We start from the raw sequence: 10,369 nt of genomic DNA, 5'->3' as shown, positions 1-10,369 counted from the left end.
CAAAGGTCCCATTCCCGTTTTAAGGTTATTTTCTGTAACTCTCTTGTATTTAATTTCAAAAATACTATTTCCCAGGAGATGAGTCCCTGATCTCCCTGAAGGCATGGATCATACCATACATTTCTTTTCCTAATCCACCCAAATTCCTGCAGCGCACAGACTTAGGCTCATTAATAGACGGGAAAAGAAACTGACCAGGCAGTGAAACCGAGCAATAAGACAATTACAGCAGGAAAGCGGGGTAAAAAAAAAAAAAAAAGTAGAAAAAGAAAGTAAGGGAAAGGGGGAACAAATGGCAAATATTCACTGAGTGCCAACAATTGCATGGGAGGGTCTTTAGGGTTCTCTGTTGAGTACTCGGGACGGCTAACTGAGTAGTACGCCGGCCTTATCTCATAGACAAGGCACCAAGGCTCAGGAAACAGTTCTGTGGATCTGGGCGGGCACCTTCCACCCACAGTCGCGCACACGTGGCATAGGTTTAATAGGCTGTCTGCCTCGGGCACCTCTTCCCAGGGTCAGGGCGTTACAAAGGGAGGCTGCTCTCTTCCCATGAATCTATTAGGGACCTATAGCAGCGAAGAGAACCCTTCTGAGTATCAGCGAAGACGGCTTATTAAGACTTTACGAGTTTGCAAGCCATCCTCGTCCTATTTCCTCACTTTCGACTTTTTGGACACACCTTCCTTTTCCTGTGAGCCAACCCAGACGAATGAGTTACAAGTAATCGCCTTCTCGACGCCCAGCCAGTGCCCAGCACCAAGCACAGCGCCTCCTTGCAACACCCGACTGAGCTCTGGGCGGCAGCGCTGGCGCTTGGGTCGGAGGCTGCTCTAAGGTGACGCGCGGCCGCCTCCTCCCCTTTAAGGCGGGGCTCGCAAGGGCCGGGGGAGGGGGGCCAAGGAAGTCCGGGGGCCCTCGGTGATGCCCCCGCCCCCGCCGCGTCAGGGTTGCTCCCTGCGCTCCCGAGTGGTGACTGCAGGTCCCGCGCAGGTGAGGGGCGCGCGCCGGCCCAGCTTTGCAGCCCCCGAACGCAGCCTCGCACAGGTGAGGGCGGTGCCGGGTTCACCTGGCAGCGCGCGTGGGCTGGGCAGCAGGGTCGCTGCCTGCTCTTTCCTGGGGTGGGCGTCTTCTCTCAACCAAAGCTGGGAGTTGGGGACCTGGAAGGTCCAGGATGAGGATTCAGTGGAGTACTACGCCGGAGCTGCTTGTGGTTCAGAGATCAGAAAGGTGTCCTGAGGACTGGAGGTAGAAATCCAGGCGTGGCGTACTGGAAGGCGCACTAGGGGAGGGCAGCCTGCCCCAGGATTTCTTTGCACTTTAAAGGCCACACATTCAGTCTCCCCAGGGCGCTACGGAGTTAGTCACCGCCGCGTTCAGGGCTCCTTCCACAGAGGTCAGTTCCTCAGCTGGGTGGGCTTTGATGCGCTCTCTTCGTAGAGACCCGGAGGTTCAACTTTAATTCTTTGCGCTGACATTTGCTGAGCGACACAAGAGCAGAAATCCTTGGGATAATTGCGTAGGTAACAGTGTCTCAATCCCACTAAAGATAAGTAAGTTAAAAATAAAGACGACGGTAATGTTGGTGGTGAACTAGAGAGGCGATTAGTTTCCGCAATTAGTTCCCCACCGCTCTGTCCATTTGTTCAGCAAATGGTTGCTGACGGCTTTTTTAAATTATTGGGTTGCCATAAAAGAGGTTTTCTGTAGTCTGAATGAACTGTGCGATGCTGACTGGGGGTTTCAGCCTCCTCTAGCGGCTTACAAGAGCTTGGTCTGGAAGGTACATGGGTGCGAACACTTAAGGTACCAAGCAGCTTCTCAGTGAACCGTGAGACGTTAGAACACCTACTTCAAGACGCACAGAATTCAGACACCACTTATTGAAGGATTTGTATGGATTATGATTTCCATTAGCATTCATTTTTTGCTTGAGTCAGTAGCATTTCAATTCAACAAATATTTGTTGTACACTTGTTAAAGGGCAGACCTCTGAGAGCCGGGCTGGTGTCTGTGGGGTAGCACAGGTGTTGATATTAATACAAAGGGGAATTTTAAGGCACTTATTCCTCACAGGTGGGTGTTTAGAAAGAGACCAATGGCGCTGCGCTTTGCCTCAGCAGCACCTGTGCAAATCGCTGGTTATAAGTATTTAAATGCAGGGAGAATGTAAATCTTTGAAGAGTATCTGTCATTAACCTGATCAGTCATTCCAAAACAATACGAATTGTCAAAATCATGCTTCAAATAAGATTATTAGGAATTAACTCTGTGCCAAGCACCATGCTAGGCACTTTATCTTGTCTATGAAATCTACAAAGTAGATACTATTCCCCTGTGCGGATAAGGAACCGAGGCAGAGTCCAGTAATTTGCACAAGGTCAGTGGTGAATTTAGAAATTGCATGTGGCTATTTGAGTGCAGAACTCATACTTTTTCACTATTCCATGCTGTCTCTAAGATGGAGAGTGTAAATCCTGCAGATTTAATATAAGAATTCAAATATATATTCATAGATCCTATCTCCTGGGGATTAATGGAGGTAAAGTAGTCCTCAGGAATAAAGTGAGCACTGTTTTCATTGCACTTGTGTGGTTAAACTATGACCTACCTGTGACAAGTAGATGAACAGCTACCTTTAAAAGATAAAATTTATTATGTGTCTTAATGTATTTTGAAAGGCCTGATATATCCAAACAGGACCAATTAATACAATTGCATATATAGTCCCACTGTTACACATGGAAGGAACAGCTAATTTTCATATTATTCGTGTGCTTTACTATGGACTCCTGCAGAAGTGAGTTTCTCAGCGGGGTGGGCTTTGAAATCAATTTCAGCTTGATTTCTTCTCATAGCTGCAAGATGATTAGAGGTCTCTTGTCACTTGGAAAGAACTTTGTGTAAATCTGTGCTCACACACGAATATGTATTTTTCCTTAAACCTATTTCCAGAAGTGCAGAGTACTACAATGTGATGATCTGGCGAGGAATCAAGTTCCTTATTTGACTTTTGAGTAAAGGATGTACAACAACTGACAATTTCTTTAAGTGCATGTAAACCAGAAAGGTACTTTTCAAATTAAAATTATTATACTGTGGAGAATGGAAAGTGAGTGAAAAATAGTGCTCTGAATTCAAATAATATTTCTTGTCCTGGAGAGCACTTGTTTTCTTAAAACTTTTCTTGTAATTGTTGGTAATTACACACAAATGGAAGGGGTTTTGTATTTAAATTACCTTGAATTGTTGCCAGTTAACTGGTGAGAAAAGGCTTTGCCTGTGACGGGAGGATCAGGTAGAATATTTTGCCTGCATCAATCTTGGCACAGATTTTTTTTTTTTTTTCTCTATCTTCACCTGAAGGTGAAACCAGCGGGACACCTTAAACTCCTCTTTAGGAGCAGAGCCGTTAAATCCTTCCTAGGAGGTATTTATAAAAGCGTACTTGACTTGGTAAGGTGTTCTCATGGGGAGCCAGGGTGGGTGATGAAGGAGCAGAATACATAGAGGATGTGAAGCAGGGGCGGATCCAAGTTTTGTGAGGCCTGAATGGCAAACAATTTGGAGACTCTCTTTAAGAAAATTTGATGTGAAAGTGAATATGTATTTAAAATTAGAAAAAGATGATAATTTGCTGGAGATTTCTGCCGGTTTCTGTGGAGATCTTGGGCAATGTACCAGAAATGCTTACAAAAATAGGCGTGCTGATTGCAACCTGGCTTCCCCTCTCCTTGAGAACACTCAGCATCTCCCAGCAGCTTGTCACACCCACGGGGGGCCCTGGTAGTGAGAAGCCCAAAGTTGAAGCTCAAAAGTGAGAAGGAAAGTTGTGGTTAAAGGCAAAGGACTCATGCTCCATTGAGCAGAGAAGAGACTGCTGGATGGGAAGGCAAAGACACTGTGGACACTCACGTCCAACGAACAATTCTGAGAGCTGGTCTCAAAGTTCTGAGAACTTTGCAGGTTGGTTTGTTTCTCAGGGATGCCTTTGGCCATTGGCTTTTCCAACTATCAGTCACCATTTATTGGGAGTTTTCTAATGTCCCAAGTCCTGAGTAAGGTGAGGTCCCGATTGTCGAGAACTCCCAGTCTCACGGAGCTGATTTCATTGATCACAGTGCTTTGGTTATAGGCTTGCATAGAGATGCCATGGGAGCCCTGGAGGGTTCCTGATGCTTGAGCTGAGTTTGGAGTTACTGCGATGGAGTCCAGGAGGGCCATTCTAAGTGAGCAGAGGGCCATGAAAAGCCCTGGTGGTGCTCGGGCACAGTGGCTCACGCCTGTAATCCCAGCACTTTGGGAGGCCGAGTTGGGTACATCACCTGAGGTCGGGAGTTCAAGACCAGCCTGGCCAACATGGCAAAACCCCGTCTCTACTAAAAATACAAAAATTAGCCCAGCATGGTGGCAATGCCTATAATCCTAGCTAATTGGGAGGCTGGGGTAGGAGAATGACTTGAACTTGGGAGGCAGAGGTTGCAGCAGTGAGCCAAGATTGCACCATTGCATTCCAGCCTGGGAGATAAGAGCAAAACTGCGTCTCAAAAATAAATAAATAAATAAATAAATAAATAAATAAATAAATAAATAAATGAAAGCCCTGGTGGTTTAGACCCATGCATTCTCCTCCACTGATGTTCTTCTAGTCCAGCAGCGCCTATGTACTTAAGATTAACTTGTTAGAAATGCACGTTCTCAGGCACCCCCATTAGGATCTCTGCATCTAGAGCACAGTAATCTGTGTTTTAAGAAGCCCTCTGGATGATTCTGGTGCATGCTAAAATCTGAAAACCACTGGTCTTAATATTTAAGAGAACAGATAGGGCATGGAATCCCTTATGGAGATCACTGGGAGGGAATTGAAATTAATAATAGTAATATATTAGTGTTATAATATAATTTGTATTACTGTCACTAACATTTATTGAGCACTCAGGTTGTGCCAGGCATTTTGCTAAGAAATATCAACTCTTAATCTTCAGTACAAACCCTGGATAAGGCAGGGCTATGATCACCTGGATTTAAATGTGAGAAAACTGAAAGAGAGAAAAATAGGAAATTGTCCACAGTCACACAGCTGGAAAGTGGTTCAGCCAGGATTCAAGCACAAGCTGTCTGGTGTTAGAACCTTCCTTCTCTTTTGTTTTGCTTGGTAGAATTTTCATTGATGCTACTGTTGTGTGTTGGCGCTGGCTGAGAGGCATGCCTGGGATTGCTTGGGATGCACCTATTTAACAATCCTAGTCATTTGCTGACTACTGTGGTTAAGAAATTTTTCATTAGAGACAAATTTCCACACTAGGGAGGAAGAACTTTATTGTCATTTACTCCTAGTGCAGACTTTTAAAATTTCATGAGTGAATAGACATGATTCCATATAAATGATTACATTACATGGAAATACCAATTCCCATAGCGTCATTATTAAGGGCTCATGGATTTCCCAGTGGGGAGTGATGCTGGTGATTGTGGAAGGTGGCCTTGTTTCCTTGTTTAGGAATGCTGGGATTTGATCTCATTATTAGACAGAGGCTTGTCTCCTAGAGGCCAAGCACCTCCCCAGGCCACAGAGGACTTGAAGGTGATGTTGTATTTGTTCATTATGTTTTGGAAGATATTCAGAAGAGCTGTGCCTTGTTCTATTACAGTTTTTTTTTTTTTTCCTGGTTAAAAAAAAAAAAAAAAAAAAACAGACTGTTGCCCATGATTCTATCCTTTTTTTGTTTTTTTAATCATACAGCCCCATGGTGTCAGGCAGCATGAGTAAGAATGTACAGATACTGGCATGGATATGCGTGCGAGTGTGTAGAGTGATGGTTTACTCTTGGGTATAAACCTAAGATTGCTGTGCCTTTACTTCCCCTCTGGAAAAAAATGTTTACACAAACATTAATTTGAGTTTATGGTAGGCAGCAGAATCTAATTCTGAGAATGCCAGCTGTGTCATCTTTGCAGTCATTCATTCATGTGATCACTGGTTGCCTGCCTAGTTGTGCAAAATATTATGTTAGGCACCAGAAGAGATACAGTGTGACCAAAACAGACATGATCCACATGGACCGGAATACAAGTCCTTGTATGTAATGTTGTGGAAGAACAGAATAGATGCCCTCCCTCTGGCAGTGAGTCAGCAGGAAAGGCACTCAGAAGTTATTGTAGCTCAGGAGGGAGGTAGGTTATTGGACTTAAGGCTTTAGGGAAGTGGAGGTATGGCAGGATTTGAGAGATAACTAGGAAGATTACACACGTGACCAGGTGGAGGTGGGTGAAGAAAAAGGGAGGTGCTGGGCCTGCGGATCAGGTTTGAGCCTTGGGCTGCTGGCTTGGTGCCAATAACATAAGTCAGTATTAGAGGAGGAAAAGCCTCTTTTCAGAGAATTATGACCTTCATGGACACTGAGTCTGAAATGTCTGGATGACCCCAAGGTAGAGATTTTAGGTGGATAATTGGATAGGATAAAGGTCTGCACTCCAGGAAAGAGGTTGGCAATGTAGAGATTTGAAAGAACTGATCTTTGGATGGTAATTGAATAATTGACTAATTATCAACTGATCAAATAATGCAGTTGCTATAATAACTGAATAATTAAATCAACTGAACTCATTCTTTAGAGGGTAGAGACGAATCCTCCACTCCCTTTGGCCTTTGAGATATTTGAGAGCCATGTTTGAGAGGTGGAGGTAGAAGGAGGTCCTCAATGTGGAAAAGCAAACAAGAGCCATTGAAAGCAGTTGAGGACAGGACTAAACTCTGATTTTTTTTTTTTTTTTTAAATGCTGCCCAAATTCTTATATAAGGGGTCTGGGGAGTCATGCCCTACAAACTATAAATTCTTATCAAGTGAGTTTTATTTAACCATATATATCATGACTTACTTTCCAGTTTGACTGTGGCATAACATTGCCTGACAAAGAAGAAAGTGGAAATATTTTACTGCAAAAGTATGTTTCTTTGCCATATTTTGAAATGGTCCTGCAAAGCTGTCCTTTGTGGGGGAAACATGTACATCTATCAGAATCTCTGTTAAAGCTAGATCTTTTTCTTCCAGGCCCTCCCTATCTTGAAGAGATTAACAGTCTAGCACCTTTTAAGGTCTGAATAGGAAACATTTGTCATCTATTATCTCTAAGGGCAGCCACTCTAAGACTTCAAAAGAACCTTGGTCTCCACAGTTTTTTATCTTAACCTGAACATTTGCTTTCTATTGATCCCAGGTCTTTAGACAAACTCAACCAATTGTCAATCAGAAAATGTTTACATTTATCTAGAGCCTGGAAGCCACCCCCTGCCCCACCTACTTTTAGTTCTGCCTTTTTGGACCAAACCAATGTATTTCTTAAACCTATTTCATTGATGTCTCACACCTCTCTAAAATGTGTAAAACCAAGCTGCACCCTGACCACCTTGGGCACATGTTCTCAGGACCTCCTGAGGGCTGGGTCACGGGCCATGGTCACTCATACTTGGCTTGGAATAAATCTCTTAAAATATTTTCCTCTTTTCGTTGACACAGTGGAGTGAGGAGTAAACAAGGAGGTTGTTGAAAGCTAGTGTTCAGAATTTGAGCCCATATAATTTTTATGAGGTAAAACATTTATCATATATTCTCTTGTTATTTTCTATTATAAAAACACATTTTTATGTATATCACATGTATCATAAATGAATCATACCATTTTGTATATTGTATAGATTGGCCAGATGTTAGAGTATTTTTATATGGAATAGATAGGTTTTCTCAGGTGCTCCAAGTAGAAGGCTTTTTTAAAACTGTTAAAAAGTAGCTAAGAGAGAAAAAAAAAATTCTTTTATCCAAAAAGTATTCACTGAGCATGTGCTATACATGTTATGTGCTGAAATTTTGTGAATAAAACAAATAGATCCTCATCCTCTCAGAGCTTACAGTTTAGAGGGGAAGCCAGACAATTTCACAAGTGATTACAATGAAGTGTGCTGTTCATTAAAGATAAGGGACAGTGCACTATGAGAGCAGGTGGTAAAGGCCACTTCCAGAGGCAGTGCCACCTAGGCCTGGCAGGAAGGAGATGGAGAAGCACAGAGGGAGTGTTTTGAGAAATCAGTGGATGGATGCTTTTGAGGAACTGAAAGCCTAGGCTAGTCTGTTTAAGCTTTGTTAATGAAAAGTTGGTAATAAGTGGGAGTATTCATGAGAGGTCTGTGAACTGATGGGGAAAACTAAAAAGAAAGTATTAAACCTATCTGTGTGATCATGCTCATGTTGTGTGAAGGGTTTTGAGGAATCCAAGATACAATGGAGTTGACAGTGCGAAAAAAAAAAAAAAAAAAAAAAGAAAACCTATAAACAAAAACACCCAAATTAAAAAACAAAAACACCAAAATCAAAAACAAAAATAATGATTGTGTAATGCTTTTTTTAAGGTGGTGGTTGGGGAACTACTTTTTACATTATGAAACATGTTTGGATTTAGTCTGAGAACTTGGGTAATATGTCAAAAAAGAACATTATATTTCTTGGACTACAATAACCATTATTGCTATAATAATCTTGCTCAACATAAAAGATATATATATGCTTCCTCGGGTTACAGTCTGGAAATGACCTTTGGGATCAGCTGTTCCACCTCCAGTTGCCCCTTCATGAGTAACCTGGGGCTCAGGAGTGCTGCAGGCTCAATTATTATTTTCACTGGGTCAATTGGTGACAACATCTGTTGGGTAGAATCTGTCCTGAGTTCCTTGTCCTACAGCAACACTGCTTCACTTGAAGGTTTCTTGTTTGTTGTTGGAACAGGCCCAGTAAATAATTATCTCCATTTCCTTTAGGTCTACTTACATGAGCTCCCTCCTCTGTCTTCCTTATCTCCTCGTTGGCATGTTTATCATCTACTTTTTCTGACATTGTGCTATGTTTTGAATTCTGTAGGAGTCCCTGGCGGAAGTTGCCTTCAGCATTTTAGGCCTGTCTAAACAGGTAGAATTTATCTGACATTTCTTTCACTCCCTTAAGCCTCATGTGAGTTGGCAAGAGACATGTAGCTTTGGCAAAGAATGAGAAAGAAGGTTCTTGGGAAGTTTTCTCTGTTAATATTTGAACCAAAAGACATGGTGAGGCTTGGAAAGTATCTGATGAATTGTTTTTAAATGTCATGAACTATTTGTGTGCCCCCAAATTATGTTTGATCAGATAGGTGTGGCCCTGATCAGTAATAACAGACTGGTATTTGGTCCTTTTATTAACTACTTCCTCTCCAATTTCCTTTCCAAAGCCATGTGTCAGTTTCTAGCATTGTCACTATGAGCCCAAGATCCAGAATTATTACTTTATTATTTAGTTTTTGTGTTCAGTTGTCAGGCTGTGCCTTTTCAGTGGTAGTTTTTTTTTTTTTTTTTGTAGAAGTTTTTGCTTTCCTAGTTTACAGGACATACAGATTTAGCTGCTGTATATTTTATTTTGTGTGCCAACTACCTGATATTTCTGAGCCTCTACTCGGTGGTAGCATTATCTTAGTCATGCTAATCCTCTTAGGAACCATACTAGGTAGAAATCATCCCCATTTTATTGAAGGCAACACTGAAACTCAGAGAAACCTAGAACTTGCACAAGGTCACCCAACTGGGTTGGACATCTGGCCTATGTCTTTTTTTGCTTTCCACCCCTGGTATTTGATTTCAAGCTAGTGCTGTTTCAACCATTTCAACCATTGCACTCTGTTTTGTATCCCAGGGAAATTATTTCACCACAAGACTTGAGGGGTTCCAAGACCCATTCCAACTAAGATTTCAGAAATTCCTCTACCTCCTGAGTTTGGAAGTAGCTGTTCTGTGCATTCCCAGGCTCAGTGCAAAGGTGAAATCCTTCATGACAGGGGAGGCTTTAAAATCACTTCCATGTAGACTTGGAATCCCGCTGAACCCTGTTGTGAAGATAAATGCAGCATGGTCTTGATGAATATGTCATTTTAGAGCAATTTCCTGCCAGATGACTGTGTATATATGAAGCTGGGTAATCTGGAAAAGTCCCTATCCTTTATCTGATCCAAGTGATACTGTAAACAGGATTGGTAGATTTGTGTAACAAAGCTAGCAATCACATCTAAATATTACTACACTTAATTCCTAAGTGTTCACGTGAGAACAACTTCATTGTGTTTTTATGCTTTTGAATGAGGTAACCTTTTAAGTATATACAGATGTTGGCATTTCAAAACCCAGAAAAATTCTTGTGGTGCTATTGATTAGATCAAGGTACTTTTTTTGGTATGTATTTAGTAGTAGCATTAAGACACACTTATCAAATAAGATCTTTTCAGGATCCAGAGTATACAAATGTGGTGGATGTTTTGGTTATGGTGGTCTTCGAGAAGCTGGGGTTACTTCTCTGAA

The 10,369-nt window shown here is 42.1% G+C and overlaps 1 protein-coding gene across 2 annotated transcripts in view; it reads left to right on the top strand.

The window, feature by feature from the left end:
* The first annotated feature begins 906 nt into the window (after positions 1-906).
* The window catches only part of MCTP2 (multiple C2 and transmembrane domain containing 2), a 262,919-nt gene continuing 253,456 nt past the window's right edge, over positions 907-10,369 (top strand). Inside the window, exon 1 of one of the 2 annotated variants that reach the window (XM_010371429.2) lies at positions 907-1,047. The gene's annotated coding sequence lies outside the window, so the exon portion shown is untranslated. The remainder of the gene's footprint in view (positions 1,048-10,369) is intronic. The other variant, XM_030930371.1, reaches the window with a different exon arrangement.

This window comes from Rhinopithecus roxellana, chromosome 5, assembly GCF_007565055.1.
Source record: "Rhinopithecus roxellana isolate Shanxi Qingling chromosome 5, ASM756505v1, whole genome shotgun sequence".
NCBI lineage: Eukaryota > Metazoa > Chordata > Mammalia > Primates > Cercopithecidae > Rhinopithecus > Rhinopithecus roxellana.
The sequence above is the reverse complement of the archived record's forward strand: the minus strand, read 5'-3'. Positions and strand labels throughout refer to the sequence as shown.